General features: G+C 42.3%; 1 pseudogene; it reads right to left on the bottom strand.

Annotated features, from left to right (window-relative positions):
* Nucleotides 1–22,267: 22,267 nt before the first annotated feature.
* Nucleotides 22,268–22,347, bottom strand: LOC130043116 (uncharacterized; annotated as a pseudogene).
* Between the last annotated feature and the right edge of the window lie 528 nt (nucleotides 22,348–22,875).

A 22,875-nucleotide genomic window follows, 5' to 3' on the forward strand; every position in this document is an offset into this window, starting at 1 on the left:
TCACTGACACATGCCTGTGTTCCTAAACAGATTCCATTAGGGACATAAAAAAAAGTGTCATTCCACCCCTGGGACAGTGAGCAAGGAAAGTCTCCACCCCAAGAATTATTGCCAAAAGTCAAAAGCCAGCAGACATATTTCTGGTCTGGAATGGAGAAATCAGCTCACCAAAGCTGACTTGAAAGCCAACTAAGCAACAAGGACATCTTCAGGATCCAACAAGAAAGCCAGAACTTCGTATAACTGAAAACAATAAAACCACAACTTTTAAAACACCATGTTGATTTTCCAGCTGTTATTATTGACTCCATTAACAAAAGGAAATAAAATAAACTCCCAACTATAAACAAGGCTCTGTTCAGCCTGCTTTTCTTTAGAGCATGATGACATCTCCCAAGTGGGCCCCCACATTCTCTGTCTTCTGGCTTGTGCCCTTTCCATTTCTCTCAGTAGAATAGGGCTCTCAATGACATTGTCAGCCTATTGAAAGTCTATCCCATCCAATGCCTGATCAAAATGCTGCTTTCAAGACTTCTCCCATCCCTTTCCCTAATGAAGTCCTGAGATGTGCCTTTCATTCACATCGTGCTTGCTGTGTCCTATACCTTATCTTAGCCCGTGGGTTTCTTTTTATACTTTCTTTTTTGCCTTAAGCACTGGGAGACTCTTGTCCTCTTTTTTGTGCTCAAAAATATGAATCTCAGGGCGGAAGGGAGGGGGGAAGCTACATAATAAAATGATCAAACAAGACATTGAAATATCCAAGGTGTTCACAGATATTTGTGACCTTGGATTACCTTTCCTTCACTCATATTTTATGGAGTATGTTGAACAACAATAACAACAAAACATTCAATCACTTCTGGTTTTCTTTCCATTTTTTAATTGAAGTAACTTTTGTTTATAATACTAGTTGTGTTTTAAGGGTCCAGTTTCATACCTCTTCAAAATTTATGTTACCGCACTGCATCTGCCACCATCTATCTACTACCATCTATCCATACCCCTCCACCACATCCCATCGGATGCCCTCCCCTCTGGGTCCCCTCTGAAAACCTCAGTATCTCTCATTTCCTTTCCAAAGTCAGGAGCATGAGCCAGTCTGGGCTTCCTCTAAGCATATTTTTCTTTTGGAGCAAGAACTATGTGTCCTGCACTGCTTTGTTTTGTGTTTTAGAAAAGATATGTGGTAAGGATGAGTAAACACATAACGTTTATGTAAGCATAAAAATTGAACCAAGTGCCTTTCCCATCAACCAGATGCAGTATACAGAAGTGCACACTGGTTTACTGATATATCGGCTCTCTTTCACCCCCATAAAAATTGTGAGATCCTTCTCAGCCTCTGTCAGACCAAACTCAGTCTCATTTTTCTCATTTCTTTTTACACAGTCACACTATCCTATTTCTTTCTAGCTTCCCACTAGCTGTTATATGTACTCTACTTTTTATTAGAGAACTACCTAAATGCCCCATATTTGACCAAATGGTTTTTGTCTAAGACTTTTTGACAAATTTTCCTTATCAATTTTTCCAAACTTTTGTTTGTTTGTTTGTTTTTATCTTGGGGCCACATCAGGAGGTACTCAGGGCTTACTCCTGTCTCTGCACTCAGGGATCACTAATTGTGGGGCTCAGGGGGCCATATGGTTCTAGGAATCAAATCCAGGTTAGCCAATTGCGAAGCAAGTGCCCTACAAACTATACTCCAGTCCCCCAGATTTTCTATTTACTATATCCCTTCATAAATCCTAAGTTTTAACAAAATAAATATGCTATATCTTCTGACTATGACAGAACCTTCCTATTTATTCACATCTGTCTATAATGCTCACTTCATTTGCCTGGTTCCAAGTGTCTCCCTCTCTTCTAATACCAGCCCAAGTCCTATGTTTGTCTTGACACTTTCTCTGGGTGAAATACCCAAGAGACTATCTGAGGTGATCCTTCTTTTTTCTCAATATGGCCTGAATCCGCATTCTCTGATACCACTGAAGAGCTGTTCTCAGTGGCTTACTCAGCTCCAGGCTCAGTATCAACTACTGGCCAATCCCAAGCCCACTGACCTTCTTTCTAGTTCTTTAACCAAAGGGGCTAAGCAGAGTAGGTTTATAGTGAGTTTTTACACTGTTGTTGAAAGAAAAAACTGATTTTGTTGATGGAAGGAGTGGAATCTGTCAAAAGGGAAGATGATAACATAGTACTGACACTTCTGCTCTCATCCTGGCCATGGAAAAATGACAATGGGACAAGAAAGAGGCAACTTCCCCAGTTACAACTTCTGGTGTCTCTGATATGGGATCCCTCTGCCCCACAACAGGGGTGAAAGATCAAACCCTAGAAATGACAGTGCACCCTACCCCCACCTTCACTCTCACCCAGTGTGACACAGTGGACAGAGAAAAGGCAGTGCAAGGAGCAAGGCAGGATCTGCTAACAAAGCAGCCCAACAATAGATCTAAAGGAGTGTGGGGGAGCTGGGTGGAGAGGTGGTGGCGAAGACAGTGGCAGAAACTCTGTCTGACCCTCTGCTGCCATTTGGCCAGTTCCTGTATCTCCAGGGAGGTCTGCCGTGCGGGATGGAGCTGTGGCCTGATCCCCTCTCTGACCTTTCTATCACTGCAGCCATGATCATGTATGGCTCGCAGAATTCTTTCCCAATGCTGTGAGGAGGCCACAGTAAGAGGGCTGGGGCGGGGCGTGGAGGGGGGTAAGTGGAGGTTGTGCCCAATGTCTGGTTGGCAGACCAGACTAAAGTTTCTGGTTAAATGGGGGTGGTTTGCAACCCAGAGCAATAGCAGTGAAGAGGAGACCCACATCCTGTGTGGGTACTGGTGGCAGAGAGAGTAAATTGGCAATCCAGCAGTTTCAAGGAAGTGGGATAAATGCAGGAAGGAGGCAACTGGGGAAAGGAGAGTCAAAGATTCAGTCCTTGAGATAGTTCTAGTTAATCGAGTGTGTGAGGAAGTGCAGATGTGAGTCCTGAGACAAGAGGCTAACTCCCCAACCAGCTCTGATCAGGAAACCTCACAGGTGACCCAGGGCCTGAAGCATATGCTTGTCTGACCATGAAGCTCAGAGGAGAACAGCAATTTGCTTGTTCAGAAAAGAAAAATAGAAAGTCTCCTAACCAGTTGGGAAGGAGTGACCATTGGGTAGACTTATCAAGGAAAGGCAAAGATGCCTGAGTGAGGCACGCTGTGTCCTCACTCGGCTCCAGTGGCTGTGTGAGGAGTTTGTTCAGGAGATCCGTAGTCCAAATCTGCCTGCAACACAGGAAGATGCAGAGGCCTAGGTTCTTACTCCACACACACAGATTCGAGGATTGGCTCCAGAACTAGATAACACCTGAGAGCTGCGGGACAGCATAATAAGGATAAAGGAAACTCGAAGATGATATCTGATGAGCAAATGTAGTGGCAGCAGCAATTACAATGACAATAATTACTAATAATCTATTGCATGCTTCCTGGGTACCAAACACTGCATCTTGGGATACTCATTTGATCTTCATGTCAGCCTTATTATTCCCAATTTACAGATGAGGAAACAGACACAGAGCGCTAAAACCCCTGCTCACATTCATGTGGCAAGATCCAGAGAAGGACCCAGAAAGTCTGTGTGCAAATTCTATGCTCTGTACCACCTATTCGTCTGCTTCTTGAGGCTGCAGGTTGGAATACCCTTGGACAATAGCAGGTGGGATGCAAAGCCAGAGCAGATATGATGATGATGATGATGATGATGATGATGATGATGATGATGATGATGCCCTGAGCTCAAGCCCAGGAAGCATCGGCACTGCGGCAGAGACAGAATGCTTGTGCCCATGTGCATGATGCTTTGCATGTTTATTAGGCTTTTCTGGGGCTGTTGTTTGCTTCCTGAAAGCAAAAATTGTCTCGCAAAGTTCTCCTCCATTGCCTATGTGAGTTCAGAATATGAATATTAATGAAATCAAATGATTCACCTTCTACTAAAACTTTATTTGTAGGTTCTATTTTCTGCTTACAGGAACATTGATGTTCATACTTAAGTCTGCCGCATTTAAAGTGCCTCTTTAAAAATCTCATTTGGACTGATGATTCCATTAATGTTTTGTAGTCTTTGGCTTTGTTCCTTGATGTCTTGGTTGTTTGCCTCCCCACAGCAAAGAGGGGTGGAAAAAAATGGAAAAAGAAAGGCAGAGTCTGGTGATTGGGAAGGCACAGTCTACATAATTAGGCACCAGAGCAGGATGAAGCAGACAGAACCTTACAAGAGAAATTTTTGTTATGGCCAAGTCAAGTTTCCTGGGAACTTTTGTCTCTTTCCAGGGCCCCCAACACCAGCCACTAATTCCTTGTTATAATTATTGTCTGATGTATGTGCTCTCCTTGTTCAAGATAGACTTTAAATGGCTTAGTTATTGTGATTAATTTTGGGGGAGTTGATGAAGCAATCCTTTGATATTCCCAAGTGATTTGTTAAATGTTTGGCCAGGTGGGACTTGTAGGCATATTTCCAAACAAGTTATGATAATAAGGTCAGACCTGCTGTCTCTAAGCTCCTAAAAATAAGACTGACAACTTGATTAGAGAAATATTCCATCATTCTGAACACTGAGGAAAACCCAGCTCCTCCCTCCAGAACTCTCTGGAAGGCTGGTTTATTCTTCCCTTCCAGCAGAGACAGAAGACAAAGAAATGTAATAGAAGGAGTCAGAAAGGGGGTGGAGGACCCCTTCCCTGTGAGCTCTTTTCAGGAAGTCAGGAAAGAAATGACAAGAGAACAGCTTTGTTCCACCCTGACTCCAAAGACGAGAGTTCGAAGTGCTCAGGAGAGGCAGTGCATCTTCACTTCTGTATTATGAGAGAGAGAAAGTCCAAGCAATTGGGTTTACACAAGTTATATTTGAAGGACAAAGAGGCCGAAGTTTGTCCTTGGATCTGAAGTCAACAGCATCAGAGAGTAGCAGACCCTGTATGGTCACCAACTAATGCAAAGGCACAGAGCACGGTTTGCTGGGACTGGCTAGGAGCAAACCTGGCTGGGGCTCTTCATCTTGCTACATGTGGTTGTCTGTACCAGCAGCCCAGCACACTGGTTGACTAGCAGACTCAATAAACACAAAACTTGCAAGTTTAATATTGTTGAGAGTGAGGTTCTTAATGTCCACTTTGATTGCTTACTTAGTATTCTAAGACCCTGTGGCTTTCTTTCCCGCTTCAAAGCAACCAGAGATGGAAGGAGGAGATGCTGTCCAGTACATGTAGACCCACTCTACCAGGCTCTTCTCCCATCAAAATACATAAAAATAAGTACCAGTCTGTGCTTTCCAGGACTGGGTCTTCAGCAGCATCAGAGTGCCTGGCACCATATAGCTTTAATAGTATTTTCTCATTAAATCAATAAGTGGAGTCTACTCTCAAGAGAAACCTATACAACTCTTCAACTTCAGGAGGTTCATTTATGGTTTAGTTAAGGAAATCTTCAAAGACTGGATCCTAACAATCAAGTGAAGTCTGAGTGTCCAGCACATGAAATGAGAACACTGTGACCGAACAGCCAGGCCACCCAGAGAGGATGGCATAGAGCAAATAAAGGGCAAGTTTCTACTGGGAAACCATTAGTCTACACTCCTTGAATCTTGGTGTTTGCAAGATTATAAACGTCAGCTCTTTCTTCTCCATAAAAGGATTCTTTTTCAATAGGATCCCACCAGATTAGGATTGAATTTAATGTTTAATTTTTAGAGGGAGGGTTGCAAATAAATAGTAAATTAGCTTCTACCCTTAACAAAAATATTTGAGTATAAGAAGAAATAGCAATATAAGGATATTCTCTATAGAGTATTCCCCATGTGCATTCAAAACTGGTTATAGAATCTAAGTCTTCTGATTGCATAACAGGGGTCCAGAACTGAATTCTGCCCTCGCCCTCTAGGACTGAGGTCCCACTTCTTTTTAATAAGACTCTCTAGGGTATTCCCAAGCTACCATGGCATATTGAATATGCCAAAAACAGTAACAACAAGTCCCACAATGGAGATGTTACTGGTGCCCACTCGAGAAAATCTATGGACAACAGGAGGACAGTGCTACAGTGCAGGGTATTCTGAGCACTGTTTTTTACTTGGTCATATGGCCATTTCATCATCAAATTTCATCATCCTGTTATTCGTCGATTGGCTCGAGCAGGCCCCAGTAATGTCTCTTTCATCCTAGCCCTGAGATTATATTCAAGGCTCTTTAGGAGAATGAGACCCATCATTGTTACTGGTATTTGGCATATTTGGTGCGCCACGGGGAGTTTGCCAGACTCTGCCCTGTGGGCAGGCTATATTCGATAGCCTGCAAGTTTGTCCAGAGTAGGAATGAGATAATGAGATATCATAAAAAGATGTTCTTTTTTTTTTAATGGCCATTTAATCACTGCTAATGAAACTGTGTTGGGGTACAAGATGTTAGACAAGCTTCTGTTTGGAGGGTACTGGATGTGAGGGGATGCTTCTTTGCTTGCCCTTAAAGTTTCCCTTCCTTTGTGCATCCAAGATCCCAGGAGCAGGCAGAGAGCATCTGTCGATTCCCATTCCTCATTCCCACTCTTTGCCTTAATCCTGCAGATCAATAAGATAATTACAGTGCCAGTCTGATGGTTTTAAGTTTTCTATTATTCTTGCTGATTGCCAGTCAATTTTTGAAGTTTATTTTTAACTTCATGATTTTGTGGTTCATTGGAGATTTGAGGAGTTTGTGGTAGACATAAAGAAACTTAAGAGTACAGTTTTTTCTTTTCTAGCCTACATATCTCACCACGTTCGCCAAGGGTGATTTTTTTCAAGTGTGTCTTTCTCTGAAAACATGAGAGTCCATTATCAGCAATAGACTTCTTTCTCTCTCTCTCTCTCTCTCTCTCTCTCTCTCTCTCTCTCTCTTTGCTTTGGTGCAAGGGAAATGCCCCACCCACTGTGCTATAGCTCCAGCCCCTAGACTTCTCTTTTAAAAGACCACTTCAGCAAGTATGGGTGGAGATGGACTAAATTTGGCTTAGTAGAGAACCCAGTGAAGGTTTGAATGCAGCTTTGCGGACATGTCACTTACCTTTGCTGAATTCTGATATCGTTATCTGCCAACAAAGAAAGTGATAGCAAGATTCCAGGCAGTAGGTGAGCCCTAGGCACTCAGCAAAGTATGCGGTATCATACTTGATATGGGAGTAGAGTAACATGGAGTGCAGAGCCCCACATGTGGGCTCTCGGGCTGGAGCATCCTATTCTAAAGTATGGAGGCCACCTTGTCTCATGGGAAATGAGGGCACCTCCACTGTGGTTGTACCTATATGGACAAGACTCTAAAGTTCATGAAAATGAGACTTAGGGAAAGGAAAGGGCCATGAGCTGGTTCTCAGACTAGGAAACTAAGAAAAAATAAGAAAACTTATAAAACCAAGAAACACGTTTGAAAAAGCAAGGTTAGCATCCAAACAAAGGCTTGTACCATTGCCTAACTCAGTGCCTCTCTCTTCTTTACTCTTCTTCCCTCTGCTCACTTCACCTATACTCTCCTCTCCTCTGTCTCCAAGCCAAGAGCCCTGTCTCTTCTCCTGTTTTTGACCCCTCTCTCAGGAGGTTCACAGCTCCCATACAAACGTTTTCAACACACTGGGGGTATGCAGTCTCTACACAAACTGTTCTAACCTGGGACTCTAACAGCCCTCACATGAGGAAAGAGAACTCAGTGTCTTGTGGGGCCCTGCTTGTGGTGGTACTTTCTATGTCATCAAATGAAACCAGGCCTTGCTGACTGAGCCACCCACTCCTGTCCCAGGGCCAAAATCATCTTTCCTGAATCCTTCCAGCCCAGGTTACTGGTCCACTCTCTCTGCTCTCCACACAGGAATCCTCCCACATTTCTCAGAGCTGACAAGTCTGAATGTATTTTTATTGTTTGGTGGTTGTTGTTGGTGGTGGTGGAGGTGGTGGTGGTTAATGGAGTCCACATATGGCTGTTTCTTCTATATTTTTTCCCCAAACTCATTCTCTGCAGTCATTTTTGTTTAGAATTTATTCACCCTCTATTGTCTAATCTGCTAGATCCTTGTCCTTTTGCCCTTTAAGACAAGCCAGATCTAGGGTATTTCAAGAAGCTTTTTGTTTGTCTCCAAACTGCCATGGGCCTTCCACTATCCCATAACTTCTCTCTGTGGTCTCTCTACCCAAGGACAGCTGAGTCATTCCAACAGCACCAAACAACCCACATGACCCACGGGAAGATTCTGTAGGGGATAGGTTCCATTCAGTCACATCAAAGCAAGCCAATTGCAGCACTCCACTCCCTGCTAGCACAGGTTTGGGTTCATTTCGTCCTCCTGTTTTACTCTTACCCAGCTTTGTGCTTGGAAAATCATGTGATGCTGGGGATCGAAACTGCACCTCCTCTAGTCCTTTGCACTATTCTCTCTCTCTCTCTCTCTCTCTCTCTCTCTCTCTCTCTCTCTCTCTCCACCTGCTATACTCTTTTTTTCTTGGGGCCACACCTGCCCACCTGCCAATAGTCAGGGATTACTCCTTATCTTTTTATTCTAGTCATCATTGCTCTACACACAGGAATTAGACCTGGTGATACTTCAGGGACCACATGGGATGCTGGTAATTAAACCCAGGTCAGCCAAGTGCAAGGCACACAATGCCCTACCTACTGTACTGTATCTCTGGTCCTGCCTGCTATACTCTTTCCAACTCTTTCCTAGGTTGTCCCTCATCCCAGTCCCATCCCCAGCCTGGCCTCCACTATGTGTGCCCCCCAGCTAAAACACCACACTGTCCTAATTGTAGAATGCTACTCCCTCTGTCTGCTTCTTATTGTTAAATTGTGGCCCAGCTATTGTCTACACCCTACGGCCACTCAGAGAGCTAACTCTCTGCCTTCCAAATGCCTCTCTAGATTCCTCTCTCCCCAGCCTCCTAGTCTCCTCTTTCTGAACCACTTCTGTATGGCCTCCTGCAGACTTCATTCATTCTTTGGTTACTCATGACCATTACAAGCACAGTCTTATCATTTGGCTTCCAACCTCCTGGCTTCCAGCTCCTGGTCTCTTGGAATTGCATCTCCTCTCCTTCCCCTCTCTGTGAGCCTCATCAGAACCTCACCAAACCCAAACAGAGCCAGGGCAAAGGGAGCAAAGGGTGGACCTTGGGCCAAGTTTGTTCCTGGAATGAGCTTCTAACCACCAGCATTGTGAACAACAGCTAAACCAAAGGTAGGAACCTAAATAATTGGAGAAGAGGCTTCAGGACTGGGAGATACCTTAGCAGCTTGGAAGTGAGCAGTGTGACCCAGCCCCAGTTAGATTTCCAGCAGCACACAGTCCCCTGAGCATCACAGGTGGGCCAGGAGGCTCCAGCACTGCCAAAGTGACCCTGGGTACCCCTGGTACCACAGTGCCTGAGAAGCATCACATCCTCAGGCCCTTGCCTGAAACTACTGATCCAATGCCCAAAAACCATCAGTGGGGTCCCCTTAAAGAAAGCAAAGATCCTAAGGAATCCTATTCCCAGAGAAAAGCATCAAGGAGGCCGAACTTAAACCTTCTCCTAAACTTGGCTCCTTGCACCCTCTCCCTTAAATCATCTTTTCCCTTACGTCATAAGCACAGCAGAGCCTGGCAAGCTACCTGTGGTGTATTCAATATGCCAAAAACTGTAACAATAACAGGTCTTATTCCCCTAACCCTGAAAGAGCCTCAAATACGGCAGTGTTGGGAAAGATAAGTAAGTAAAATCTCAGGGCTGGGACAAATGCAGACATTACTGGCACCCACTCGAGTAAATCGATGAACAACGGGATGACAGTGATACAGTTATACCGTGATATATCATAAGCATCCTAAACTCACATCTCAGATTCAAGTATGGCAAGCAGCACAAGCTGAGGGATGGGATTGCAGAGCTTCCCACTAGTGGATTATCCTCCCCCTGGCAGTGATGCAGCTATGTAGAGTCCTGTGGAATCACCTAGAAAGGTGCCTATTGTGTTTGAGGAAGACAGAGGCAAAGAAAGAAGCAGATGGATAGAGAGCATTCTTTTTTTTTAATCAACCCTCTTGGGTTAATTTTGATGCAAAGGTAAACAATTCTGATTTCTTTCAAACCTATTAAGTACTTATTTACTGTTGGAAAACTGTTTCTAAATTGTAATCTCTCTTTAATTTTTATCCTAAATCAAAACATCTGTCTTTGTTTGGGGAGTTGGAGTATTTTTCTTCTTGCTTTTTTATGCCTTCTTTTCTATGGGCCTCAAAACCATCACCCTGATGCCACAATGCATTACCCCATTTGCAGCATGGATCCTGAAGTCTCCTTCCAGAAGTTTCTGCCAGCCTCAGTCTACTGTCCTTGACTGTTGACAGTCCAGCAGAGCCAGTCTCATGGGCTGTGGCATTTGAAGACTTTTGCTAATGGTTGCAAGATATCAAAATACTGGGCACGTGGGCCTTTCAAGGAATTTGCTGTCCTTGTAGTTTAAGACACCCCCTTCTACCTACCTGAGCATATGAAAAGCCTCAGGGATCTTGACAACTGCAAACGACCTAAGAGTCCTCTGATATGTGACACAGAGGCTTTCCCCAGACTTTCCCTTTCCTTTCCCAGCATTTGCTTTCCAGATGGGAAAACTGAGGGTAAGACAGAGAAAGTGACTATCTAAAAGCCATCACACCAAGAGACTATTTCATACAAAATAAACTGGTAATAGGTAATTTCAGAATAAGACATACCAGAGAAAAGGAGAGAGGCCTTTGGAGAGTAAAAGACAGACATGAGCAGCTCTCCCCATCAGGCTAGAGTGTAAGGTGTCCAGTGGTACATTAGTTCTCCAATAACTCAGACTTACCTTTACACTATTTCTTCTTGCTCAATTCCTGCTCAGACATCTCCTGTTGGCCTAGCTGAAGGGGAGCCCTTATTTCTGCAACTAAGTGGCCACCTTCCCAAACCCTTGTCGCTTTGCCCACCTGCAAACCCAGAACAGGACTCTCAGATTGCATAATGTCTTCCTTTACTTTGTCCAGCATTGTCAAAGCATCTCACCTTCTCTCTTCCTACACTTTGGCGGGGGCGGGGGGCGGGGATTAAACTGGCCCTTTTTGGCTGAAGGCTTTATTCCAGATGGATTTGCACCTGGCCAGCCACCCAGGACAGGCAGCTGCACAGATTTAGCTCACCCAGGCCATCTGCTCACTTTGAAATGACTCGTTCCTCTGGTTCTGGGCTATGGAACTAGTTAAGAAAATGTTGCCTGTTGCCTCATGGATTCAAAGGATTAATACTGACACAAGGACATTCTTGCCCAAAACACTGTACAGACTCAAAGAGTTCCCTATAGAAGTGATCATAACATTTTTTAAAGAAAAACATAGACCAAGTGGTATTGAAATTTATACGGAGTAATAAAACTCCCTCCTCTCCCAGCTTAATAGCCAAAGCAATCTTAGGGAAAAATATGGGAGGCTTCTTCACTAACTTGATACTGTAAAGTTATAGTAATCAAGACAGTGTGTCACTGGAATGAAGACAAACTCTCAGACCAATAGGATAAAATTGAGAGACCGAAAACAGATTCTCAAGTGTATGGACAGCTAATCTTGACAAAAGAGCAAAGAGTATTAAGTGGAACAAGAAAGGTCTCTTCAACAAATGTTGCTGGGAAAACAGGTCAATCCCATCTAAATCCATAATCTTAGATCCCTATCTCACACCATAAACAGATGCCAACTCAAAACGAATTTAAGACTTCAAAATCTGACCTAAATGCAAATATATGTTGAAGGAAAACTTAGGAAGAAACTTTTGTGACTCTGAATCTAGAGGTATCGTTCGTGATTCAATGCCAGTAATCATGCAAAGAAAAACAAATGTAACTACATCAAATTAAGAAGTTTCTGTGCTGCAAAATAAATGATGACTAGAATAAAAAGATAACCCATAGATTTGGAGAAAGTATTTTTCCACCACTCATCTAATGAATGATTGCTATTCAAGATAAATAAAGCACTTGTAAAACTTAAACTTAACAACAAAATAAACAAATCTGTCAAATAAATGGGAGAAAAGATGTCAGACATTTCCTTACAGTAGGTAGACATGAGGCTGGAGAGATAGAGCAGCAGGTAAGGGGCTGCCTGGCACGCAGCCGACCCAGGTTCAATCCTCAGTATTCTATGTAGCCTCCAAGCCCAGCAAGAGTAATTTCAGAGATCAGAGCCAGGAGTAAACCTGAGTATTGATGAGTGTGGTCCCCAAACAAAAACAAACAAAAAGGAAACATACAGATGGTCGGGGGGTATGTGAAAAAATGCTCTGCATCACTTGTCATCAGGGAAATGCAAATTGAAACAACAATGAACTATCACCTCACACCACTGAATGTACAAAATCACAATTTTCAAAAGGCATTTGCACTCCTGTGTTCACTTCAGCACTATTCACAATAGCCAAGATCTGAAACAACCTGAATTTCCAAAATCAGATGACTGTATAAAGTACATATATACAATGGAATACTGTGCTATAAAAAAAGAATGGAATCATGTCAATTTTCTGCTATATGGATGGAATTAAAGTATCATTCTGAGTGAAGTCAATCAGAGAAAAGGGAGTGATTAAATCTCTCTCATGAATAGAATATAAAGAAACACAATAAGGAAATAATAATTGGTCAAAGGAAACAGAGTCTGTGAGCTGGCTTCCACAACTGAGGTCACCGAGAGTGGGAAAGGGGCGAAAACTCCCCCCCCCTCTCTTTCTCTATCTGTCTGTCTGTCTCATGTGTGTATGTGTCTGTCTGTCTGTCTGTCTGTCTGGCTGTCTGTCTATGTATGATGTAGTGTGGGGAACCATGAGTCAAAGGTGGAGAAAAGCAGAAACTGGTGGAAGGTTTGGTGTTGAAGTATTTTATGCATGCAAAACCATCATTAACAAATTATAAATCAAGGTACTTCAAATTTTCAAAAAGAAATCGAATGCTACTTTAAAAATTCCATCCTTGGTGAGAATTTAGGACACGTGTTTATTATAATTAAGTGGACCAAATAGTGCATAACCTTACAGGAGGTTTCCCATAGACTCCTGATTCTATCTATAACCTCAAAATGCAAATGAATCAGTATAAGAATAGTCTTTTCACCCCCCTCCCCCCTGTACACACAACACAACCCAAGACCAGTGTCAGTGACATGTACTAAGTACCTCTGGCTGACCAAAGCATTCTGATGTCAACATCAAGGAACTTGTGATGAGCAACTGAAACCCAAAAGAGAAGGTCAAGAAATAGGGTTTGGGGCCAGGTATGAGCTGGCGGTGATTGGGCAACTGCAGTCTCATGGGAAGGGGGGCAGTACCGGCTCATCCTTCAAGCCCTACCAAGGCCACGAGTTGCCCCCACGAGTGGCTCTCCAGCACAGCCATGGCTCCAGAGGTAAAAGGACTTAATCCAGAGCCCGGCAGCTTGCGGTAGAAAACTGAATGGACTATGCATTAAACTACAATGCTGTGCCTCCCTGGGAGGGAAAGGGTGTCGCTCCCTTCCACCTTCCTTCTCCCCCCCTTCCCTGGCAGAAAGGTGGCCACCACTTCAGAGCTTATTGGAAAGCCAGGTATGAGTCAGCAGTGATGGGGGCAACTGCAGTCTCATGGGAAGTGGGGCAGTACTAGCTTGTCCTTTACGCCCTACTGAGGCCACAAGTTGCCCCACACAAGCAGCTTTCCAGCAGGGCCATAACAGCAGACGCACAGAACCCAATCTCATAATTATCTGGCTTTTGGCAGAAATCCTTCCAGACTTAACTTGTAAAATATCAGAAATCCAAAATCACATGGCCACGATAGCGGCCACACGACATCATATGGTTCTCATATCCAGCTATCACTTGATCACTTGACTTCCCGTTAATCATCGATTTGCTCGAGCGGGAGCCAATAACGTCTCCACTTGTCCCTGTCATGTGCTAGTGTAGCCCAATGGCATCTGTTCGCTCTAGGAACACAAAGAGCCTTAAGCCGATTGTTCATGATCTTGATGAAGAAGTCTGACCATCTGGTAGGTGGGCAGCCACGCGGTCTTTTGACATCCCGTGGAATCCAGTCGGTGACAGCTCTAGTCCAGCGGTCGTCTTTAAATCTCATTACGTGACCAGCCCATCTGATTTTTGACACCTTGGCAAACGAGACAGCGTCCCTGATTCTTGATCGTCGTCGGAGGTTGGAACTCCGGATTCTTTCTCTTGTTTGAGTGAAACGTGATATTCCAAGCATAGCTCTTTCAATTCCTCTTTGGGAGGCCCGAATAGCGTTCTCATCCTGTTTGCATAGGGCCCATGTCTCTGAGGCGTATGTTAATGCAGGAAGAACAGTGGAATCAAAGAGATGTGCCAAGAGTCGGAGGTTCTTCGTCCTCTTAGCTATTTCTTCGATGCTCCTGAAGGCGTTCCAAGCCGTTCTCTTCCTCCTGCACAGCTCGGGTGCCAGGTCATTTGTCATGTTGACTTCTCGACCTAGGTACACATAGCTGTTCCATTCGGAGATGGTCATTCCGTTGAGAGCGAATGGGGCGTCAGGAACGAAGCTGTTTCTCATAAACGTTGTCTTCGTAAGATTCAGCTGTAGTCCAACCTTTCCACACTCACGGTCGAAGTAGGCCAGCATTTGTGCTGCTTGGCTAATGTTTGGTGTTATTAAAACAATGTCATCAGCAAAGCGGAGGTGGTGTAGTTGTCAACCATCTATCTTCACTCCCATTCCTTCCCATTCCAGTCATCGCATGATGTTCTCGAGGGTGGCACTGAAGAGTTTCAGTGAAATGGTATCACCCTGCCGAACCCCTCTCTTGACATAAATGATTACTTCTTTGTAGAATGGTGAGATCCTGGTAGTGACTCTGTAATACAGCTCAGGGAGGATCTTGATGTATTGAGCTTGAATGCCCTGATTGGCTAGGGCTTCAATGACCGCTTCTGTCTCAATAGAATCAAAGGCCTTCTTTAAATCAATGAATGTTAGACAGAGCAGCATCTTGAACTCCCGAGAAACCTCAATGAGCTTGGTTATCGTGTGGATATGGTCGATGGTGCTGAATCCTTTGCGGAACCCAGCTTGCTCGCATGGTTGTCCTTCATCTAGTGTTCTGCCAATTCTATTTAGGATGACTCGAGTGAACAACTTGTAGATGACAGACAAAAATCTCAAGGCCGAACGAGGCTGCCACAATGAAGGAATACAAAAATAATCGTCTGTACTTTCAATGCACGTATGCTAGCATCAGATGCATCCATCGAGAACCTGATGGTACAAGTGCGAAAGATCAAGTACGACATCACTGGTCTGACCAAGACAAGAAGGCACCAATATCATCATGCTGTTTTCGACACTGGAGAAGAATTGTTCCTCGGAACACACAATAAAAGAGGTGTCAGAAGCGTCGGTGTCCTTGTCAACACAAACTTGGCCATGAGCATTGATTCATTCGAATGCCTAACAACCTGAATCAGATGTTTACATTTGAATAGATGTGGCTCACTGCTGGCAGTTTCTATCTTCGTTGTCTATGCACCAACATCCAATTGTGATGAAGGAGAAATTGAGAAGTTCTACATGGAGCTGGAGAAGTTCTATAAAGAAGACCACACCTTCTACAGGATCATTGTGGGTGATTTTAATGCCATGATAGGACCGAGAAGATCAGCCAAAGAACTTCACATCGGGACCCGTGGCCTAGAATGGAACGAACAGGGTGAGAGACTGTCTGAGTTCATCATGTCAACCAAGACCATCCATGGTAACTCACAGTTTCAGAAGGCCGAATCTAAACTTTGGACATGGGAGTCTCCCGGTGGATGATTCCACAATGAAATAGACTACATCATATTCAATAGACGGTTTTGCCTGACCAATGTCGCTCTTGTTCCAATTTTCCAAACGGGAACGGACCACCGCCTCCTTCGTGCAAAATTCTACTTCACAGAGCGAGGAGAAAGGGCTTCAAAGTTTAAAAAGAGAACTCCCAGAATTACCACCAACCAGTTATAGAAAACAAATTATTTCACAATGCCTTTTCAGCAGTTCTGATTGTTGGGGGGAAATTCTTTTGTCTAAATAATGAATGTAATAAAGTAGAGAAAGAGTTAAGTAGAAATCATCTGCCTCATAGGCATTGGGAGGTTGGGAGGGGGGTATATTGTGGGTCTTGGTGGTGAAAAATAAGTGCTGGTGAAGTGAAAGGTGTTTGATCATTGTATGACCAAGACTTAATCTTGAAAGCTTTGTAACTTTTCCCACAGCGATTCAATAAATAAATATAACAAAAAATAAATAAATAAAGACAAGTAAAAATTTTTTAAAAATAAGGTTTTGGGAAAAGCAGTCATTCACATTAGGCAAACTTGAATGGTCTCCTTTTACTCTCACTGAAGATAGGTTTTAAAGGATTTAATCACTTAATCACTTAACTTCCCGTTAGTCGTCGATTTGCTCGAGCGGGCGCCAGTAACGTCTCCATTTGTCCCTGTCGCGTGCTAGTGTAGCCCAATGGCATCTGTTCGCTCCGGGAACATGAAGGGCTTCAAACCGATTGTTCATGATCTTCAGGAAGAAGTCTGACCATCTGGTTGGTGGGTGGCCACGCAGTCTCTTGACATCCCGTGAAAAATTGAAAGTACAGACGATCATTTTTGTCTTCCTTCATTGTGGCAGCCTAGGTCGGCCTTGAGATTTTGTCGGCCTCTCCTTTCTCATCCTTCTCAGTGCTGCCATGTCGGTGAAGCCTTCAGGGTCAGGTGAATGAGACCAGTTGTAGTTACTGGTTTTGGCATATTGAATACACAGCAGATAGCTTGCCAGGCTCTTCTGTGCGGGCGGAATACTCTCGGTAGCTTGCCAGTCTTTCCGAGAGGGATAGAGGCTTTTGGGGTGACCTCTAATCACCCTTGTAGGTGTTACCATATTTGAACCTTATCAAATATGGTACAACAATTCCAGAAGATGGGTATTTAGTGTTTTATGATGTGTCGCGCGGCCGCAAGCGGCCGCGCGGGTCCAAAAGCATCCTGGAGTGTGGCGACGGCTGGGTAGTGGAAGTACTACTTTAAAGGACAAGGAAGGAAAAATGAACCAACATGCTTCATGACCCCACATACCTTAGGGTTTATGCAGGCACTTCACTTCCCATCAGTGCCTACAGAGCTTTTGGGAAAATCACGTTTACTTTAGTATTTTGAAGATATATCTTTATTTCCCAGAATCATTGCATGCATGTGCTAAGACAGCTGAGGAGGTTGGCACAGAATGAGACACAAGTGAAATGGTATCACCCTGCCGAACCCCTCTCTTGACATCAATGATTACTTCTTTGGAGAATGGTGAGATCATGGTAGTGAATCCGTAGTAGTGAATTACCTCCAGGGACTTGGGGTCTAGTTAGATTGATAAGGCAATTAAAGAAAAGTTTTAATACAAAGAAGACTTCAGTCAAGCCCAAATTATGTGCAAAGTCAAAGCATTGCAGAGCAAGGTAAGACATTCTGACATTGTCAGACTGTCCTCACAGACTAAATCAGAAGTGCCACCTCAGTACTAGTTTTTATTGCCCCATCTGGTGAAACTGTGGACTGAGGGAATGTGAAAATGGTGAGTATGTCTGTTTTGCATTTTACTTAATGTAACCTGAAATCAAATCGTTTTAAAGGTAATAGAGGGTAACTCACATAAACATGTCTATCCCTTGGGATGGAAGGGGAGGGGGGATTTGGATAATACCAAAGCCAAAAATAATAAAGAAAAAGATTAATTTGACATTGATGTCACACTTAAATACATACACAAGTACACAAAGTCAAACCAAGTCTTTAAAACCTGGAAAAATGTTTACAACGTATATGATAGGTTGTGATTTGCTTTATATTGGGCTAAGTTTTCATTTGATTTACACCTGGGTTATTTGAGTGGGAAGTGAATTTTCAGAACACCCTGAGTAGTACTCAGGGCCTATTTCTGGCTCTGTGTTCAGAAGTGACCCCTGGTAGTGGTCAGGACACCATGTGTGGTTGACTGTTGCACCAGGTAGGGTTCAGTAAAGCAGTCACATGCAAAACAAGTGTCTATGTCCTGTACTATCTCTCTGCAACCTGACCCAGATTCTAATCAATCTCTGTTCTGCATCAAAATAACAATAGTTTATTCAGATTATTAATATAAATACATAACCTGAAAAATCTCTATTGACCATAGATGACAATGGAGAAATGAAAATAATACGTATTTAACATTTAATGGTGAATCATCTAAATTTTAATCATATTCTTAGAAATGGCAAAGAGGAAAATATCAATGGTTTTCACTTATGGTATATTAATTGGCACATTTTCTGATTTCATACAGAGTATTGTCTATAGTCAACTAGGTTTATCTATTATGCTCATTCAGTGGACCTGAGTCCTGCCTTTATTTGCCAATTCATATTCATTGTTGCCTCTGTTCATTAGTTCTCTTTAAACAGCCAAATAATCTTTTAAGGTTACAAACAGAATCCCTGACTTTGGCTCATACAACTCCTGCTGTTGAAATAACAATAAAATCCTTTAACGTCTGCAGAATCCTTCCTAGCCTGGTCTCCAGCTTCTTCTTGCACTCTGATACCCCTCACTTTCCACTCTGTCCATGCAAGCCTTCTTCAACTCCTCATGCGGCCACATTTGCCCAGGCTGTGACTGAAGATCTCTCACGTAGTAGTCCAGTTAAATTATACTGAGTCTTCGAACCTCATCTGAACTATCATTTCCTCCAGGAAGTTATCCTCAAACTCCCCAACTAGATCAAATATTCTCTACTGTTCTCCCGAATGGGACTATGAATACTCCTCTAGGAACACGTAAGTACTAACTTACACAAGACTCCAAAGAAGAGTCCACATATGCTCTTGCTCAAGCTGAGCCCCAAATATTTAGCACAGATTAGTGAGCATACTCTGAGACCTCAATAGATGTTACTGAATGAATTATGAGTCTTCCCACAGAACAATTTAGCAATATATGTTTATGTTAAATGTTAAGTATGTTTAGCCCTTGGGAGCTACCTTGGAAATTTTATCTTTTATTTAATTGGTTACACATGAGCAAATGCAGGCAAGTGAATTCTAATGTTTTAAAATATGCGCTTATTGCAGAAACAAAAAATCAAAATATTTTTAATCTTAAGGAAAAGTACAAATCAAGGGTAGCTTCCATAGGCTATACCAAGGAAATCCAAGTTAAACATTTGCATCAAATAAATAACACAAAACATCACTGTCATTTAAAAGACTATGTCATTTAAAAGGGGTTATGTCAATGTCAGAGTGAGTAGAGATTTCTAGTCTGGGGTAAGGAATTATAGAGGGTTGTAGACACCTTCAGAATGAGGGAAAATGTGAGTCACATTTTAGAGTTTGGTGTCACATAGGTTGGAAATGGGGAGAGGGTGGGATGAGACCATTGCAGCAATAAGTCATTTGGTATTCAAGGCCAACAATGTGGTCTTTCTTTTGGCCAGAAAGAGGGGAGAGAGAGAGAAGCAAGGTCTAAGGATAGAAAGGCAGGCTGAGGACAGATGATGAGAACTTTAATAGCTGATGAGAATGCTAACAGGAGCAGTCCAAAGAGAATGCTACCTTGGCAGGCTCCACGCTTTATTATTTTTTCATTTCCTCTCTAAATTGTAAAATATCCCATTATGCTCAATGGTATAATAACTATTCTTATTTATATTCCTCAGACAAAAACTTAAATATAATTATAGAAGAAATTCCTAAACACAGAATTGATGTGCGACCAAGTAGGCACATTGAAAACTTGGGCTGATCTTCTGAAATTGACCCCTAGAGTATGTATTAATTTATATACTGAAAATGTGTAAATGTCTATTTTCCTACACCCTTGTCAAACATAGTTTATAAAAATACACTTTAAGAAACTTTGGATATTTGGTAAAATGTACTTTCAATTTATATTGTTTATAATGTGTAATGCATGCATCTTTTCTAAAATCTTAGTGCCATTTATAATTCTTTATGTAGAGTGTTTGCCAGATTTTCTACTTGAATGTTGATCTTTTTCTTTTTATTTGTAGAACTTTGTTTTAATTTTAACAAACTAGCTCTTTGTCTGACATGGTTGTCACAAACATTTGTCCTACTTATTATTTGTCCCTGGATTTATTTAGAGTGTTTCCTTCCAAGCAAAAATATTTTATTTTTAAAGTCAACTTATCAATATTTTCTTTTTCTTAGATTTTCAATGTCTAGAAAAATATTCTGTATTCCAATATCACTAAATTTTTCCCATTTTTTTCTCTAGACCCCTGATAGTTTAATTTTCATGTTGATAGTCCATCTGGCACTTATTTTGCCATAGGGTTGGGAGAAATACAACTTTATTATTTCCCAGATGGCTCTCCAATTGTCCCAACATCATCTATTGAATTGTAAATTTTTCCACAGTGATTAAGAGATGCAATTCTTATCAAATACCAAATTATCATAAAAGTATTAGGATGAGTTTCTCATTTAGTCTTATTTATTGTTTTGCTTATTTATTCATGCACAGGCATGACATCATATTGATAATCATCACTTTACAGTAATTTTGGTATCCTATTTTAATATCCTCTTTTTAATTTCTCTTTTCTAGAAGATCCCAAGACTATTCTAGCATGTTTATGGTTCCATAAGAATTCTCAAAGCAGCTTGTCTAATTATGAAAAAATATGAAGAAAATCATGTTGATATTTTCGAGGCCTCGGTAAATTCATAGATTAATTTTGGAAGAGCTGGCAGTTCTCTGACAATTTGTGCTTTTGGTTCTATCATTGATAGCATCTTTTTGTGTGTCTTTCTTTGGCAAGTGATTTTCTCTCACATAGATTTCATGGGCACTATACTGCATGAAGATTATGAATCAGGATCCAGAGTGATAGTACAGTGGTAAGGCCACTTGCTTGCACAAAGCTCACCTAGGTTCAATCCCTGGCACCTCATATGGTCCCTGGGCCCAAGAGTTGTACTTGATAAGGGTGATAGGATTAATGTTGGGAAATTATTTATCTGGAATGAATTATGAAAAACTTTGCAAGTCAAGGTACTATGCAAATCACAGTACCTCAATTAAAAATTATTTTAAAAGATTATGTGTCAGTTAGTTAACAAAGGAAGAAAATAAGAGGTGGGGATAAAGTTAAAAAAATCATTGGACAAGAGGTAATGAGCTTTAAGAAGCAGATTGAAGTCAAAGGAGCAGACTGTTTTACTTATATTGGAGCTGAAAGTTAAGGAGAAAAAGAAAATTAAGCTTTCTCTAATGTTTATCTTAGGATATGGGGAGTTTGGGAAATTCTGCAAAAACAAACAGATTGTAGAGGCCAGAGTGATATTACAGCAGGTAGGGCACTTGCCTTGCACTCTGCCTGCAGGGTTCAATCCCTGGTATTCCATATGGTCCCCCAAACTCTCCAGGAGTGAAACCTGAGTGCACAGCCTGGCGTAGGCCCTGAGCACTCCCAGGTGTGCCCCCCACCATTGCACATACAGACACAAAAGAACCAGATTGTGATGTAGAAGGAAATTTGGCATTTATTGATACTAGGCAGACAACATGAAATAGTTGGCTACAATATATGCAAAATATCTTAGCAACATGGTATAGTCACAATATGCGCAGGACAATGATAAATATCAATGGAGAGGAAGAACATTGATTTTTTTTTTTTGCTGTATTTTTTGCAATACTTACTGATCTAGCTATGCTGTATACTCTGTATGTATAGAGGCAAAACTTAGAAGGCAAACCTTAAAATCAGAGTCAAAATCTTAGAGAGAGGCCCAAGAGATAGTTCAAAAAGGCTGGAACAGCAGGTCCTACCTGCAGAGACCCTGAGCCCCGAGGCTAAGCTCCATCTGAAGCCCCACAGGTACACCAGCCAGCAACCACATCACATACACACACACACACACACACACACACACACACACACACACACACACGCAATCTTTACAGGGAAGCTAGAGCATGCAGAACAAGAGAAAAGACTTTGAAGACAATCGTGTTCAAGAGGAAAAAGCAGATGAACAAGGAGCCAATAAATGAGCAATTTGTATGAGTCAAGAAATGTCTTTCCCCCCATATATTCTTACTTTCCCATTAGGCTGATCCATTCAGACTCATTTTATGTGTTTATAAATATTATGTGGATTAAAATTCTGTGCAGGTCAAAAGGAACATGAAAAAATATTCTACATCACTAATCATCAGATACTACACTTGATCTTAGCCAAAAGGCCTAGAAGTGAAATCATCAGGGAAATGAAAATCAAAACAATAGTGATATATCATCTCATGCAATAGAGACTGGCACACATCCAAAAGAACAAGAATAGCCAGTGCTGGGGCAGATGTGGGAAGAAAGAACCTTAATTCTTCGTTGCGGAAGGTGGAATGTTAGAGCCTATTTGGAAAACATTATGGACATTCTTCAAAAGACTAGAAATTGGGGCTGGAGCAATAGCACAGCAGGTAGGGCGTTTGCCTTGCACACGGCCGACCCGGGTTCAATTCTCAGCATCCCATATAGTCCCCTGAGCACTGCCAAGGGTAATTCCTGAGTGCAGAACCAGGAGTAACCCCTGTGCATCACCGGGTGTGACCAAAAAAACCCAAAACAAAACAAAAAAAGACTAGAAATTGAGCTCCCGTTTGACTCAGTAATACCACTTCTGAGAACATACCCCTCGGTGCCCAACAACACACAGCAGAGATGTCATCTGAAGTTCTATGTTCATGGCGGTCTGAATCTGGAAACAACCCGAATGCTCAAGAACA

Source organism: Sorex fumeus, unplaced genomic scaffold (genome assembly GCF_029834395.1).
Source record: "Sorex fumeus unplaced genomic scaffold, SorFum_2.1 ptg000111l, whole genome shotgun sequence".
Classification (NCBI taxonomy): Eukaryota; Metazoa; Chordata; class Mammalia; order Eulipotyphla; family Soricidae; genus Sorex; species Sorex fumeus.